We start from the raw sequence: 18,029 nt of genomic DNA, 5'->3' as shown, positions 1-18,029 counted from the left end.
ACTAACAAAATACATATCTCTGACTATAGCTGAAGTTCTCAAGTCCCTCAGATTGATCAGCAGTGTTTTCAGAGATAAGTAGAATTTCTCCCTTAATTAATTGATATTTATTTATCTATTAAATATAGTTCTTCATTGCACATACTTTGAACTTTTTAACCATTAAATTCAAAATTAATATGATCCAATTAATGAATAAAATTTAACCCTATCTCTTCAGTGTATAGGGAGACTAGCAGATCACAAAAAAACAGTGTTATGTTACACCCTAACTACAGAAAACACGGGATAAGGATGGAAGACTGGGGACAACGTTATCATTTGCATTGTTCCACAATCATAATGTGCCATGACTATGTATTGATTTCTTGATACTGTGTGGTTACTTCTTTGGAATCCATAGTCCTAAGCACTGTTGGAGTTAATGAATGTCAAGCTACTACTACAGGTATTTCTTCTCTCAGACCTTAGACTAGATTTAGAGTTCCTTGATGCAATAATTATTGTGTTCCCAATATCTGATCATCATTTGGTTTATCTTTCTCCCCCATTGTTTTGGAAGATAGTCCTTCCTGAAGTGAGGAAGATGGTATAGAGAAATCCAATAGACAATAAAATATGTAAGAAGAACAGTCAATACTAGCAGATTAACCAGAAATAATCACATCAATGGACTGAGCTAAAATTGGGAAACCATGATTTGGTATTAAAGGATAGCAACCAGGAGTGAATGACTGAGTAATAAAGCAGGAAAGACTAGGCAGAGAAAGGAATGAAATACAGATGATGGCCAGCAGGGAGGAGATGGTCAAGGTGAAATGAATTATGAATAGGAAAGAAATCTGTTTTAGGACTGATACCATGGGCCCTGAACTACAGCCAGAAATATATTGACATCTATGAACACTGGGTCTAGGGCTGAGATTAAAGGTGTAGATGCAGTCTGACAGACCCACTCCGATTTCTAGCTCTGAGATTTTCTCTAGTTTCCACTCAGTGTCCCATCCTCCATAAAGTCCTTTATACCTTTCACTATCTTTCTCTCCATAAAACCCAATAGTTTTTCTAACACTGCCTCCCAGAAACCAGGGTCTTGCCTTCAGAGTCAGGGTTCCCACTGTCTGAGAATTCACTGAGATAGTCAGACTGCTGCCTGGATCTCTGCATATTGCTTACTGACAGACTGCCTTCCTGCCATGCCCTATCCATCTTTTGCTACATTTATCTCACCTGGGATTTGATTGCTTCCTTACCACCATTCTTTTCATGTCATATATTCTACTTTGCTTCTATGAGCCTACCCTTGTGTAACACTGGGTCTGCCCCTACATGCCTTTAGTTGGAGCTGGTGCCAGACCTGTATTCTGGACTGTACCAATGGCAAATGAATCCTGGTTCTCATGCATTTATTCTTTCATTAATCAAACATCATTTATACTCCTACTATGTGTTAAGCATTGTGCTAGGTACTTGAGATATAATGATAGAAATAATCGTGATGGAAACAGAAACTCTCATATACTGCTGGTAGGAGTGTAAATTGGTAAACTATGTTGGGGAGTAATTTGGCAATATTTTGTAAAGTTGCACATGGATACTCCCTATTACCCAGCTATTTCCTTTCTCAGTTTGTACTTATAAAAACTCTTGTTTGTCTGCATTTGCTTCCCTTGCTTCTCTTTCATTTACAGAATACTATATAAATTATACAAAATTTGTAATCGGTGGACATTGTGTAATAGGTACTTTTCATAATTGTAAAGTGAATTAAGAAATTATTCACATAAATAGAATGGATTTGTTAAAAATAACCCAACATATAGAAGCCTCGATATTCTTCCCTTGTTCTTGTCTGACAGTCTTTGTAGCCTTTAAGACATTGCACAGCTTGGGTCACAAATGACTCTCTAGTGACTCTCCAGCAAAACTAAAATAACACATCTCCTTGGATAATGATGTCAGCTGTAGGTCCACCTCTTGTGTTTACATGGTTCTTTCCAAACAGAAGATATCCACCCCACTTCCACATTACATCCAATCCCAGGTATTTCAACTCCTGTCAAAATTCTCAGTCTTGAACTGCAGCACACCAGATTCTTCCAAATGCAAATACAACAGCACAACTTATATACAGGCGGTCCCTGACTTAAGATGGTTTGACTTAATGATTTTTTGACTTCACAGTGGTGTGAAGGCAATATACATTCGGTAGATACTGTACTTTAATTTTGAATTCTGATCTTTTTCTGTGCTAGCGATAGGCGGGTAGATACCCTCTCGTGATGCTGGGCAGTGGCAGCTAGCTGCAGCTACTAGTCAGCAACGTGATCACGAGGGTAAACAACTGATACGCTTGTAACCATTCTGTACCCATATAACCATTCTGTTTTTCTCTTTCAGTAAGGCATTCAATAAATTACATGAAATATTCAACACTTTATTATAAATAGGCTTTGTGTTAGATGATTTTGTCCAATTGTAGGCTAAGGTAAGTGCTCTGAGTAAGTTTAAGGTAGGCTAGGCTAAGCTATGATGTTTGGTAGGGTAGGTGTATTAAATGCAATTTGGACTTAGGATATTTTCAACTTATGGTGGCTTTATCAGGATGTAACCCCATCGTAAGTTGAGAAAGATCTGTATTGTCAATTTTTGGAAATACAGAATTCTCTTCTGTGCAATTCTATTATATATATGTGCAAAATATTCATATGTATTAAACATTTGTGACAACAGAGGAAAGTATAAGGTTTAAGGTATGCTTTCTATGAGAAGGTGTGACCCACATCTAAATCAATGATACTCCGTAGCCATAAAAAACATGTCACTGTTTTTATTTTTTTTCCTTTTTACTGCTTCCAAAGGAAATTTGCTTGATTCCTACTCTATTTACAACCAAAGCCTGGCAACATGCCTTCACATGCGGGGTAAGACTGAGTGAAAAACAAGTGAGAAACTGGTTGTAGATAAATGTGAAGAGGTGACCGTGAGATGATCCCTCCAGAACTGTGCAACACATACGTCTCCAGTGTCATCAGCCTGTTACTAAAAAGTGAGGTTACATTTCATTTTTGTGTCTAGATAATTATGGAAAAAGACCCTGTCTATCCATTTACCAGATTTTAGCACCTGTTTGTCTACTACACTGTTTGGAGAGTTTCCAGGATACTGCCTCTAATGTGGCTAAGAGCTTTTCTGCAGTCAGGTCCCTCCCTACAGCCTTCCCATCCTGCTGGCTGACAGGATGTTTGTTACCTTTGCTGCTACTGATGTTTATCAGGCTGCCACTCTGCCTCTAACTACCATTGACATTGCCTGCCCAGCATCCGGAGGGCGACACCATTCTTGTAATTCTCCATAAGATGGTTGAGACACTGCAAGGACCTTGGCAAGGCTTGGGAGGCAGAGGAGTTGCAAACTCATATGTTAATAGAAGTCTGGCTGGTAATGGAAATGTGTGAAGGCTGTATGGTGTGAGAAAAGTGGCCATGACATTGCCTTTAATGTCAGGAAATTAGAGGCAATGTGAGGGTGGTGGTGAACTGGCTAACACACGCTCCAAACTGATTGTTGATCTGTGGGAATGAAGACTTAGTTTTGCCATATCTGATTTTGCAAGAGAAGTCTGAAACTCATATTTTTAAGTGAAACCTTATTTTTCAACATGGGCACCTGATTCTTTTTTTTTTTTTTTAGATGACACCTCCAAGGCCAAACCAAACATTTCTGTGCTCTTAATGGGACTGTCAGGCACTAATTAATAATCTTTGACTAACAGCTGCTGTTATAGGTAGCTACTCTTAGAACCCATATCCCAACTACACTTTCAAGTCCCTGCGTAGCAACCATCAGACTTGCATGTGGCAACACACGCGCGCGCACCCACACACACACATACAGTGCATGTAAGTGAGAATTTCATTCTTAGCAGGGGAAAACCTGTATCCTTTTAGCTAATGGGGTCTGGCTCCACCAACTACTCAAAATAGTCCCAGTGGTTTGCCCACTTCCACCTCAAATAACATTTTATGTGAAAGGGTTACATTATAGTCCAGATGTCAATGCACCAAATTCAATACAATTTGCTTTCAGTCTTGCCTTCAGGATGAGGCAAAGAAAAGTTGCAGCTGCACATATAATATTATCACATCTCTTACCCTCCTAGGAGCAAATTCTTGAAAAAGAACTATAAACACAACTTCCAAGAATGAAATAGTAATTTTCAGGTAGAAAATAGATTGAATCCAGATTTAAGAGAAACTGTCTTCAGCTCTAGGGAGGCAGTCTTGCTAGTAAACCAAATTCAAAGCACTTAAGCCCAATGTCAGGCCTCTGCTTGGGGGCTACTTCCCTACATTCAGGACTCTCCTCAAGAATAATGGAGAGCTACTTGTGTACAAGTGTAAAAGGGCCCACCAAATTTCCACATCAGAATGCAGAAAAACTGTATATCACTCTCTCATTGAAGCTTATCCTGCTTCAAAATTTACAGTTCACTCTCCACCAAATAGTCCAGGAAACTTGATTGAAGGCAAAGCAAATTTAAAGAAAGAACAATTCAGCCACAGAAGCAGAAATAAGCAGAATCCCAAAGTCTACCACCAGTAGTAAGAAATAACTCATGCTGGGGAGAAGGTGAGAGGCCACCTGTAGTTTTTGGATAACCCAGCAGGTAGATATCCATTGTAGGGAAGGTGTGTCAGGTATATTGGAATTACAAAACTAATGTCTATTGTTCTGATTTCATGCTTACTAGAGAATATTCCGATAATTTGATTTTCCCAGCAGATTTGCCTACCAGAAGTGAATGTGCTGGTCAGGCCAAACTGAAAAATACAGCCCACTTAACTAGATTGACAGCATTTCTCACTGTAGACTAACAAAAAATTTTCTGGTTATATACTTTACTTACACAAATATATTTTATAACTACCTGGTATAAATATCTTTGGAGTCCTTTATGTATTTTACATTCTCAAACATTTGATAATTTGATTTTTGTTGTTGTTGTTGTTGTTGTTGTTGTTGTTGTTGAGGAAGATTGGCCCTGAGCTAACATCTGATGCCAATCCTCTCTTTTTGCTTGAGGGAGATTGTTCCTGAGCTAACATCTGTGCCAATCTTCCTCTATTTTTAGTATGTGGGATGCTGCTACAGCATGGCTTGATGAGTGGTGCATAGGTCCACACCGGGGATCTGAACCTGTGAACCCCGGGCCCCCGAAGCCGAGCATGCGAACTTAACCACTATGCCACCGGGCCAGCCCCTGATAATTTGATTTTAAGTAGGCATTCACAGATGGCAATATGGGTAAATTAAAATATCACCTTGCGCATTCAATTCATTTTTAACTTTTCTTTATTAATGGACTGGAAAAATAAATTTCTATTTTTATTTCTCATATTATTTTTCGAGGTTAAATAAATTCACATTTCTTTACCCGTAGAATTTGCACTGCTGTTAAGAGGGAGGGAAGTGAAGAAAATTCACATTTATTGACAGCCTACTATTGTTTGACCTCTTAAATATATCATTTGTTTTGCACAATAACCCTGGGGTAAAAAAGGTATTTCTCCTCGTTTTATAAAAAGAAGCTTAAGCATGTTTAGCAAAACTTGCCTTGGGTCATACAACTACTAAATTGCAGGCCTGAGATTTAAATTTAAAGAGGCTAGATGATTGTTATTTCTTCTGATTTATTATTGGCACATTGGAGCCTAAAACTCTAGAAGAACGTATAATCTTGTGTGTTACTAAAAGTTTTAATAGGCCCTAACTGAGGTTTAAGTGGTATTTGAATGAGCCAGATTGGGAGAAGCCATGATTCAAGTCTGGCAGACATCTGGGGTTATAGAAGGATGGGCTTTTGAGATATGGGTCAAGCCAGAGACATGAGGCTTCAGGTATTTTTAATCATGATCATTCTACATCTAGGTAGTGGAAGGCACAGGGGAATGGGTAGAAAATAAGCATATTAGTCAAAGGAACAAGATGATTATAGCTTCCAAAGAATTGATTTAGTGGCCGAGAAACCGATGAATACATTCATACATAGTAGATAATTACAGGAGGCCTAAGGATAGGATCAGCCATATATCTGAAATATGCTAAAACTTATTAAAGTACTTGATATTAAACTAAAATCATACAGAACCAGAAAATGAGACCATATAATTCTCAGTCATTGTTTTCTCTGAAAATGGCTTTGTTTACTTGATAATTTGACTAGGTATAGAATTTCAGGTACAAAGTTTTTTCACTCAATATTTCGCCCAGTTGTTGCATTGCAAGCAGTATTCTAATGAAAAGTCTGTTTTTATTATCTTGTAAGGAATCTATTTTTTCTTTCTAGTAGCATAAAGTTTTCCCTCTTTAACTTGATATTCTAAGATTTCACCATCTTGTCTCTGTGTTTTTAATTTTGTGTGGCATTTGCTGGCCCTTTGTGAGGTTTCAACTCTTTGCACAGTTCTAGAAAATTCTAGGCAATTACCTCCTGAAATATTTCTTCTACCACATTTTCTCTAAATTGACTAGAGGATATTATGCCTGGTGGAGTAAACTTGATAACTAGTCTTCTGGGTTGTGAGTGCTCCCAATTCCTCTTAGTGTCACCAGCCCCCTAAAATACTGCCCTATTTCTCTGCAATACGTTCCCATATTCATCTTTCCTGTCTGGCGGTAGATACTGCTATTTGTCTTGCAGGAGGGGGAGGAGAGTGATATGCAAAGGTCAGCCTGCCTGGCTCCCCTCTTTGTGATACTCCAACTCCTGTCAGTTGCTCCTGGGTCTAGCTTCTTCTGGATTTCATCATCTCCGGGCATAGAGCATTTGTGTTGCTGGTCTCATCTCCCAGGTTAGAACTTTCTGGAGAGAATCCTGGCCTGTGAACTCTGTCTTGTCTGTTTGTATTTTTCAAAGGTCAGTCACTATTCTGTAGTTCTGTAAGTTCTTTTTTGTTTGTTTTTACTATGGCTATTTTTATTTATTTTTAAAATATATTTTCCTTAATTTCTATGAATTTAGTGGAAGAGGGGAGATTACATCAAATGTTTACCATTTTGAAACTAGAAGCCTGTCCTCCACCCTTTTTTCATTAATACATGTGTTTTGTACTTAATAATATGGTCAGATAATTATCCATGGAATTATCTAAAAAAAACAAACAAAAAAATTTGATTATTCCCTTGTATTCCATATTTATTCCTGACAAACGTACCTCAGTCCTCATCTCCCAGCTCTGTCCATTTTCCCCCAAAACATACACATACACATCATACACTTAGCATAAACATATACATATATTATAGGTAGATTTAACTGTAGTTTAAAGACATAACACTTCATTAAATGATGATGGAGAAGCAGTGAAAGCAAACCAGCGGGTTATGGTTGATAGAATTAAAACAGTTGACGTTTAACCTTATTAGTCATGACTATGGAATAGAGATGGGTGAAGCATTCACTTAAATTTTAAGTTACTTATTTACAGCCTGATAATACTCTTTCTTTTAATTTTTCCAGATGCCTAAATGTTAGGGTTTAGGGAAGGAATTATTTTTTTCAGGCAAAATAATAGTCCTGAGAGGCAAAGTTTTTCTAGTTTTCAAAAATATTATTTTTAAAGTTATTAACAGAATGGACCCATAGTTAAAGCACTTCTTTTTAACTGTAAGTGTCTGATATGGAGAGTTTAGCTGTGTTCAACCCTGTCTACTTGCTCCCGCATTTGTGAAATTTTATTTCTAAGTTCCCTTCAGTTCTTAAGTATCAAAAGCAAATCAGAAATAGACTCTGTATTTTCATGTATTCTGAGTTTTTAATAACTGAATCTGTGTTTGACTGGAAGAGGCTTCTGTTTAAAAAATAAATAGTATTTGTATTGTACCTATCCTCATAGCTATTATTCTACATCCTAGTAAGTACCTTGTTATAGCTCCTATCCTTTGACTTCTCAAAGTAATGAAGAATGAAAACTTTTGTCATTTGATTAACTGCCTTAAATCATTAACTATATTACACCTTAGACAAAATGCATATTATTGATAAGAAGAATGAGCTTTTTATAGGTATGATATCAAGAACTGACAAACAATATGGAATAATGGAGAACACACATAAGGAGTTCCAAGGAAAAATTCTTAAGGATTTTGTTTCTTGTGCTTTAAATATTTTGATAAAAAGCCTAAGGAAAGGTTCTCAATTCTCATACTGATTTATGGAAAAGACCACTCACTGTCATTGTGGCTCCATGAGCATTCATAGAAAGTCTTGTTTGGTGAGACTTACACCTTTTTCTTACACACAAATCCAAGTTCAATCATGCTTCTCTTTTACTTAAACCTCTTAGCCTGATCCCCTGTGGTTCTCAGGAATGCTGCCCTGCTGCATCCTCAGGCCTTTCTCCACTCCTTTAACTAATTTGTCATTTGTTCCCTATACTCTTACCTGATAGAGAGGTTCTAAATTTTCAACACATTGTTCAAACCTCCTACTTTTGTTCTCAGCATACCCCCAAACAAACTTCTGCCTCACGGATCTTCTGTCTTTAAAGTCACTAGTAAAGTCCCCTTTGCCTGATCCAGCAATCTCTTCTTGATTCTCTTTATGGACTCAGGTCTATAGCCAGGCTGCCTGTGTCCTAATCCAGCTCCACTATTTACTCACTGGGATACTTGGGGTACATTACTTCTCTTCTCTAGGCCTCAATTTCTTCATCTATAAAATGTGGTTAATAAGCTTGTTGTGAGGACCAAATGAGGTAATACATATAAAGAATTTAGAATAGTGCTCAGCACACAGCAAGTCCTCAGTAAATGGCAACCATTGCTGCTGCAGTTGTAAACTTTTCTCATTCGTTTGTTCAATAACGTTTATTGAACTTCCACTACATGCTAAGCACTGGAGTTGTAGAGAAAAAGGTCTAGTTCCTGTGTTAAAGAAGATCATAATCTAGTCAGGAAAATATACAAGGAAAGAGAAAATATCAATAATGTGAGATGATAAATTCCTACATTAAACTATTATGCAGCCACCAAAACTGAAATTTGGCCTAGATTTACTGATATGGAAAGATATCCATAAAATAGTCTTAAATAAAAAATAGACATAAACCTATTTTTATTACACATTCTATTATTTTTCCAGTATTTTTCCAGTACCTCAGCTACATGGTAGGTACGGGGAATATAGAGGTGAATAAGATAGGCATACGCACTGAGTTCACAAATTTGTTAGTGGGAAAACTGCTACTGAACATGTAATTCCAAATAGGGTGCACGCTATCAAGTAGATGTAGGAAATGCTATAGCAGCTTTTCCAGAGATAAACTACATTAGAAGATTACTTCTCTGAAAATATGATGTTTAAACTGAGATTCCAATGATAAACACAAGTTAATTCCATGAAAAGCTGGAGTAAAAGTGTTCGTAGCAGAGAAAATAGGATGACAAAATTCTAAGGTAGAAAAAGCATGGTATGTACAAAGAGGTGAGAACTCCAATGTGGCATGGAGAAGAAGTGATGGAGAGAGAGGCATATAGTAAGGAGGAAAGGTAGGTAGGGACCAGATCTTTCCCGGCTTTACAGGTTATAGTAAGAATATGACATCTTTTCCTAAAGCCAATAGGAAATTTTGAAAGAATATTAAGGAGAGGAAAGGCTTGTATAATCCAAAGTTTAAGACAGATCACTGCCTGAATTGTGGAGAATAAGAAGAGGCACAAATACACATAGGAAGGAGGATGTACACCAAAACGTGTTCACTTGTGGGCACAAAATGAATAGCTTGGGACAGTGGCAGATTGGTTAACTTTATTCTCTTTAGACTTCCTTTTTATATTTTCTGAGATTTTCACAATGGACCAATATCATTTTTAATAATGAAAATCTGTCAAACATATTAAAAATTCTAATACAATATAATAGGTATTATAGCTATGGAAAGTACCCACTAGTAAGGATATCTGACCTAAACTAAAGAGGAACAGCTATCTAGAGAAGATGAAAGATGAGTTAAGTGCTGATGGATGGATAGTTCAGGCAGACCAAGAAAAGGAGAATAGATATTCTGAATCAAAGGTAGAGCATTTATAAAGATATGTTGACCAAAGAGAAGATGGTTCAGCATGCAAAGTATGCCATGACTAATGATGTGGCTGAAGGAGTAGGCAGGAGAAGGGTATTTAGACATTATGCTAATAAATTCATAGTTTATTCTGAAAATGGTAAATAGTAATTGGAGAATGTTGAGATGCATAGGGACCATCCTGATTGATTTTAGACTGAGAGAGTCACTTTGGGGATTAACTGACCCAACTCTGGGGGGTAACAAGTCCAACGTTCTAGGAAAAAGAAAGGTATAAAGCAAAACTATTCTATCTGTGTTATACATTTCTGAATTATTAAAAAAAATTTGAACTCCTTACCAAGGCAATTCTGTCATAATCTCAACCAAATAAGAACTAAAAAATATAGAGATTGAGGGATTTATAAGTGACAGAACCTAAAATGTATAAGAAGCTAAGCTGAGATGATGGAGGAGAGAAGCGAGAATCCTTTAATCCCTGCCTGAGAAGGTGGCTGACCTTGGTATGCAGTGAAGAAGCAAGTTTAAACCATTACCTCTTGCCTCTTAGTTCTCAGACTCTTGATCCTCTCACCTAAAGTGAGAGCTCTGTTGAGTAGGAACCTTGACTCCTTGACTGTGCTATTAATTTTCTCCAGCAACACCGAGAGTGAGAGACACATGGGAGCCATGCAAGAAATATTTGTTGAGTAGATCATTCCTTATACTGAGGCCAAAATCTTGTGGATATAGTAGAAAAATATCAGGATATTCAAATGTGGGTACTTCGTTAGGCTTTTAGGAATGTAATTCATGAGACATACTAATTTCTGTCTTTAGGAATGTAATACAGGAGAGAGATTAATTTCCATCTAAATTGGCCCACCAGAAAGTAGACATAGAAACATAAGGTAAGCATTTAACTTTGTTAATTTAAGCAATTTATTTCTACAGCCAGATTTGAAATCTTTGAAGATTAGGAAATAATCCAGTTTTGTTAGCTCTGTGACACACTTTAAAGCTATTGAAATAGCTATGGATCCTTATCATTGAAATGGGCACAGCTAGGTGGAGCCGGAAGAGTTGGGGACGCTTTTTATTTACCCCTGAAATCTCCTGCCTTGCTGAGACTAAAGGAATACTGTATCCCATTGTAAAGCACATTTCCTTGGAATTCAGCTTAATAGAAGAAGGCTGCCCTCACTCCCACTCTCAATACTTTTGCTATTGCTTCTCATCCACATCTACACAAAGGCCATTAATCTGAGAGTTACAGAGAAAAGCAGAGCTCCCAGGTATGATGCAGAGATGGCCCATCTCTGTCTCTTTCTTTAGCAAACCAAAGGCTTCAGTGGCATGACCCCACAAGATTTCTGGTTTAGTAATTAGCAAATAGATTCTCTTGAATTCTAATTGATTTGAAGCCAGCAGAGAGTTTAAACTAACTGAATTTTGGGGGTAGGGGAAAGCCCTACCCTTAAGAACAGATAGTGGTCAATTTGTAATGCAATCTTCAGGCATAAGTATCTACACCTATCAGGAATTATTTGGATCTACAACGGTAATACAGCTGTCTGGGGAGAATCTCTCCAATATCCCTTTTAGGGGGAGGCTTGAAAGTTACAGGACAAAGGAAATTTTTCCAGGGAGCAGAACTTAACGTGCAGATTGGGTCATCAAGGACATTTCCTCTACTTCCAAGAAAGCAAGTCAAAAACAACATTTTATAGTACGTGCTCTTAATAAGGGATCACTTTTCCCCCTTTCTTCTCTGTAAATGAGATATTTTATTATAGTTACTCTGCCTTGCTTGTGCCTTTTTCTGCTTCTCTGAATCCAGTGTTCACCCTCTACCCTTCTTTACCCTACTCTCTGTCCTGGGAGGCTGACCTGTGTAGACAATGTCAATGGATTCTTATGTCATCTGGCCTCTAGTTGGGTTCAGCCAATGGGGAGGCACAGCAGTAGATCAGAGGGAGGGAAGAGGATAAGGTCAGGGTACTTATCTCCTGACTCCCTCCCTGCAAGGGTGCCTTCTGTGTCCCTCAACTGAAGGTCACTGCTCATCTTAAGTCAAATCATTCTAAGTGACTCTCCCTCCTTTGGTAATTTCTGGCCTGGGGTGGGGCAATAGCTCAGCTGCTACAAAACCCCAGGTTTCCTGCATAATACTTTGTAATTCCCCCACATGCATACCTTAGTAAGTAGACCCTTTGTGGACAATTCCTCCTTGAAAATATCCTATTTAGTTGTGCTACCTATTTCTTCTTGGGACCCTGATTGATAGAACTGTGAAACTCATTGTCTAACCCAAGACTGGTATTTTGAAACTTCACATCAGAGTCTGACTCCACTGTACTGAAAGAGATTGTACAGAAAGCTTGGACTTGAAAAACACTGACCTCAGGACATTGTCTATGAAGGTATAGTAGACATGACTTTGTGTAATTTCTCATTGGGTAGGAAGTGAGTGTTTTTGGTGGCACATGGATTACTCTTGGCGGGGATATTTTTGGAGTTGTAGGTATGTCTTTGAATGTGTGCTAAGCAATTGAAGAGTAAATTGTAGTGGATATCCACTGTGGTTCTATTTTATGCCAATAATTTTTCTTTTAATTTTCTATTCTTAAAATGAACTGATTAGGACCCTTGCCAATTCACTTTATGAATTTATTAGAAAAAGAGGAGTAAAATGGGAGATAAAATGGCCCATCGGTGCACAAAATCAAAAATTATATGAGTATTTGATATTTTAACCAAACATTCACGTTAAATAAAGGCAAATAACCAGGGAAGTGGTACAGATGAGGTCAAATTCAGCAGAACATTGGTATTTGCAATATTTATGGTTTAACCATGGTTTTTAAATCATGATACGGTATTTGATATGACTATTTATTGAAGTGACTTTCACATATGAACTAATGCAACTTTTCACGTTTTCTCTACCTATATTGGAGTCCTCAATAAGAGATATGAATGTTATGTCTAAAAGAGAAATTTTTGTCTGTTCTCTTTAGATAATCCTAGTCTTAATCTGTAATACAATATCCTTTTTGAGAAGATTGCAATCAATCAAAGGATAATTGGTTAACATGACATACCAAGCTTAAAACCCCCTAAATGGGGCCGCCTTAAAACCTGCCTTTCCCTACAATAGCCAGAGTTTCTTTGGGGGTCATTATTTTTGGACCCTTCTGAATGATGCATGAGTATGCTGGGACAACAGTCATAACAAATCTCTTGTCACTGAGTCCCACCTCTGCCTGAAGCTCAGTGAGGAGGAACTTTGTGTAGCATCCTATATGAGGTGGTAAAATTGTTCTAGTATCAGGTTATAGTAACCTTCTCCCAAATTAAATGTGGAAAAGAAGACAATACCATGTAAAACTTTCTATGGATTCACAAGAATGATCGCTTCTTGACTTTTGGCTAAGATCAAATGTGGATTCCCCAGAATGAACTGCTATCTTGGTGTCAAATCTTGAACTTAGAAAAAATGGTTTAAACAGATAGTTGCTGTCTTATTATAGTGGTCATTCAAAGGAGGGGCAGTTCTGTCTTCAGAAAGAGTACCAATATTGGGACCATATCCTTAATGGATTCACTACTGAAGAACTTCATGCATTTGATAGTACAAGAAGATTGCACAATAAACTTACATGTTGAAAAGTACAGGTACACAATGGAACACTATATAGGCATTCAAAATGATGCTTTAGAATTGAATTTATTAACATGAACAGATGTTCACGATGTATTCTACAGAGACAAAAAGACTAAACTCTATGGTGTCAGTTAAGATAGTTTTGGCAGCAAGTAACAGAGCATCCAACTCAAAATGCATTAAAAAATGATGTATTTACTTTTATAGTTATAATTATTAGATTTATTAATCCAGTTGATCTACTCCAGAGGTAGGGCAGTCTTCAAGGTTGGTTGATTCAGTGACCCAATAATGTCATCAAGGAACCGGGTTCTTTCTGTCTCTTTGCTTTGTACCCAAAATATCTACTTCACCCTATGGCTGGTTCCCAAAATAATTGTAAGATAGATTCCAGGTGCAGTTGGGTGCCCACTTGCTTTCTCATTCACATTCAGATGGAGAAGGAGAGAATAGCTGACTATCACTTGCTGTAAAGACTGAAGAGGAACTTTTCTAGAAGTCTCTAGCAACCATCTCCTCATTTGTCATTGGCTATTATGGCATCATATGCTGATTTCTAAACTCATAGTTGGCAAAGGGAATGTGATGCTCTTTAGACCAGTCAAGCTCACTCCTTGAGCCAAGGTCAATTTCCCAAATCAGAGTTGCTATTTAAAGGAGAATAAGATGGGATGCATTGAGAAAATCAAATGTAATTTTTAAAATTATCTATCTATCTACCTATCTATCTACCTATCTATCTATCTAATCTGATCTCTATCTATGAGTAGACTAGAAAATTTTAATCTTACAATATGATAGTATCTGGGCAATGGAATTACATTTCTTATAGATTTTTAAAAATTATCTATCTAACTGTATCTATGAATAGCCAATAAAATTAATACTACACAGTGGTGGTATCTGGGCAGTGGAGTTATGTTACTTTTAAATTTTCTTCCTTTTCTTACCTGTATGTAATCTTGTTCTGTAAATAACCATGCATTGTTTTTGTCTCTTTAAACTTTTAGTGTGGAAAATTTCAAATAAATCCAAAAATAAAGGGAATAGTATAATGAACCCTCGAGTACCCATCACCTAGCTTCAACAATTACCAACTTGTGACAAATCTTGTTTTATGCATTGTTTTGTAATAAGAAAAACGTTTAGTTAAAAAGAAGTTAAGATCTACTTCACATTTTCTCTAATCCGTAGAATTCACCTTTGTGCAAATCTAAGCTAAGGATAGCCCAATATTGTTCTTGTCAGTTGCCCAAGATCCCTCTCAAATTGTGCTCAATGTATTTCTTTGAAAGTTTGGTTTTGCTCAGCTTCTCACCCTACCTGTTCTTCTTAAAAATTTGACTGCAGGATACCCAATATCAGAGGGAAAAGCACCTGACTCTGGGAACTTGGGCATACAAGAGGAAGTCGCTCACTGAAAGCAAAGAGTTATTTTGGCATTTCATTTTTATTTTTAAGACCTGTGAAAATTTGCATTTTACTCTCTCTATGTTTCATAGAAATAGAATTTTAAATTACTCACTGTTGAATAAATTTGACACAGTAGGGAGATGGTCCCTGTTGGTCTTGTGGCTCCCTGTCCTCCGAGACACCCTGACAAATACCCCTGTGAACACAAAGTCCCCAGATTGAGAGGCACAGCCTGGGCTTTTCTTCCCATTTAAGGCCCTGCTTCTGCCCTTTGACTTTGTTTCCTTGACTTTGAAACTCCAGTCTCTTTAAGGACTTTGGCTTGAATGCAGTCCTCTTGATTTTTCCACCACAAACCTTCTCAGCTAGTGTGCCCTACCCTAGGAACTAATCTTCAGTTGCCAGGCCTGGCCCAGTACCCTGCAGGAGGATCTTGGACGCACAAACCGTAAGCATGAAGATCCTCGTTCATTTAATAAATCTTTATTGAGTGCGACCTATGTACCTGGCACTTTGCTAGGAATCGGGAATACTGTGGTTAAACAGAAGGACGTGATCCCTGACTTTAAGGAGTCTACACTGTCATGAGGGGCACAAATGTACAGACAGTTACACGGTGGGCTAATAAGTGCTAGGTTAGGTGAAGTACTATGTCCTATGAAGTACAGAGCAGGGTCCCTTAATTGGTTCAGGGACATGTTCCAACACTATAATGTAGTATAATGAGAGGAGAGGCAAGGAAGGGGTGCCTTGGTGGTAATTTTCTATATTTGAATGAAAACTTACTCTTGTTCAATCACGCAGAATGGTTTCTTAGAAGTAAAGGGACTGTCAAAAATGGTATTCAGTATGGGAACTTGTTTCCAGGTTTGCTTATTACATTGATTCATCAAGGAGGAACTAGCATGAAGAGTTTGATTACTTAGGAGTATGGATTAGAAAAAAATACTATATTTCAGGTTGAACTTTTTTTGTGAACATATTACAAACATATTAGGTATTTTATTCAAGTCTCAGTACTTTTGGTCATGCTGCTGCTGCTTCTTGGAATGAACTTTCTTTGTTATCTTGGTGAAATCTTAATCATTTGTGAGTTCTCAGCCTTCTGTGAAATTTCTGCCAAGCAGAACCAATTGCTCCATCCTCTCTTTTTCCTTAGCCCTTTGTTTCTATACCACATACCAAGCATCTGTATCTGCCTCTCCTGCTATGCCTTCTTGCTCGCAGAGAGCAATTAATCATTCTACCTTCCAACCTCAGAACTCTGTATAGTACTTAAATATAACAGATATTTAAAAAAATATATATGGATTAAGCTGATTCAAATTTAATTTTATTTTCACAGTCAACAGATTCCTTTGATTACTTTATCATTAAAAGACTATACTATATCAATATTCAGAAACTTTAGGTTTATTTTTTCTTTCCTGTTTGTCAGTAAAAGAATGGGGTAGTGGTGGTGACATTGGCACCTCTTCTGAAAGCATCTTGATTACGTGAATATGATGTGAGACTCATTTCTCATTGAGTAATTCAGAAACGAACATACCCAATCATTGGTGAACTGCTCTAAGGTGGAGATGGAGGGAAAGACCTTATCCACACACAGTTAATTTGGCTGAGTAATGGAATTGAATTAGAAAATGGGTGAAGAGAGGACTTTACCTATCCTTTCCACGCCCTCCTGCAGACGTGTAGTCCTACTCCTCAAGTTATTTAACCAATAGACAGTTTTATGTCTGGACGTTTTCGTTTCCAACTTTAGTCTTCCTTCTCTTCCCTTTCAGCTGTATATTAGACATAAAAATGCTATATAAGGTGACTCTTGATACTGGATATTCTCCATGAAATCTATTGAGGCCATTAAGAAATGGCACATCCATTCTAACAGCTTGATTAGGGGTTCTATTTTAATAATTTCTTTCTTATACTTCCAGATATTCCACACATAGAGCAGGTCTCATGATCACTTGTGTACTTTGATATAACTTTATTAGGCTCAAACAAAGTAAGAGTCACTAATAGGTGGGAAAACATATTACTATAGTGAACTAGAAATTAGACTGGTGACAGGAAGTTGTGGCTTCTAGAGATCAAAATAGCTTGCTTGTGATCTTAGAAGAAAACCAAAAAAGTTGTTCACTTAGGTCCAGTTTTAAACAAGAAGAACAATATATTTTACAACATTATTTTTGGTAATTCTGTAAATGTTTTTGAGTGATTTTGCTGTACTAGGCATTGTGCTAGATGCTATGAGTAATAAAAGATGAATAAGAATAAAGTTATCTCCTTAATGGCGGCGGGCCCCGTGGCTTAGCAGTTAAGCGCACGTGCTCCGCTACTGGCAGCCCGGGTTCGGATCCTGGGAGCGCACCGATGCACTGCTTGTCGGCCATGCTGAGGCCCCATCCTACATACAGCAACTAGAAGGATGTGCAGCTATGACATACAACTATCTACTGGGGCTTTGGGGAAAAAAAGGAGGAGGATTGGCAATAGATGTTAGCTCACAGCCGGTCTTCCTCAGCAAAAAGAGGAGGATTAGCATGGATGTTAGCTCAGGGCTGATCTTCCTCACAAAAAAAAAAAAAAAGAATAAAGTTATCTCCTTAAAAGAGACTGCAATATCAGTTAGCCCTTCCCTTGATTATAATAAAAATCATTTTATAACTTCCAAACAGAGATATATGTGCCAAATACATCTTCCTAGAACTTATTTAAATAGCCATTGCTAGGTTCTACAGTTCAAGTTCAATTAACTTAGCACCACTTAACCTCATTTAATTTGGACACTTCTAGTATTAGAAAATATCTTTTATACTATCATCCATTTAATCATTAATGTTGTTAAATATCCACTCCCGTCTCTTTTTTTAGAATGATGT

This window comes from Ceratotherium simum, chromosome 8, assembly GCF_057802395.1.
Source record: "Ceratotherium simum simum isolate JZ-2026a chromosome 8, ASM5780239v1, whole genome shotgun sequence".
NCBI lineage: Eukaryota > Metazoa > Chordata > Mammalia > Perissodactyla > Rhinocerotidae > Ceratotherium > Ceratotherium simum.
This window is presented reverse-complemented; position numbering follows the sequence as displayed.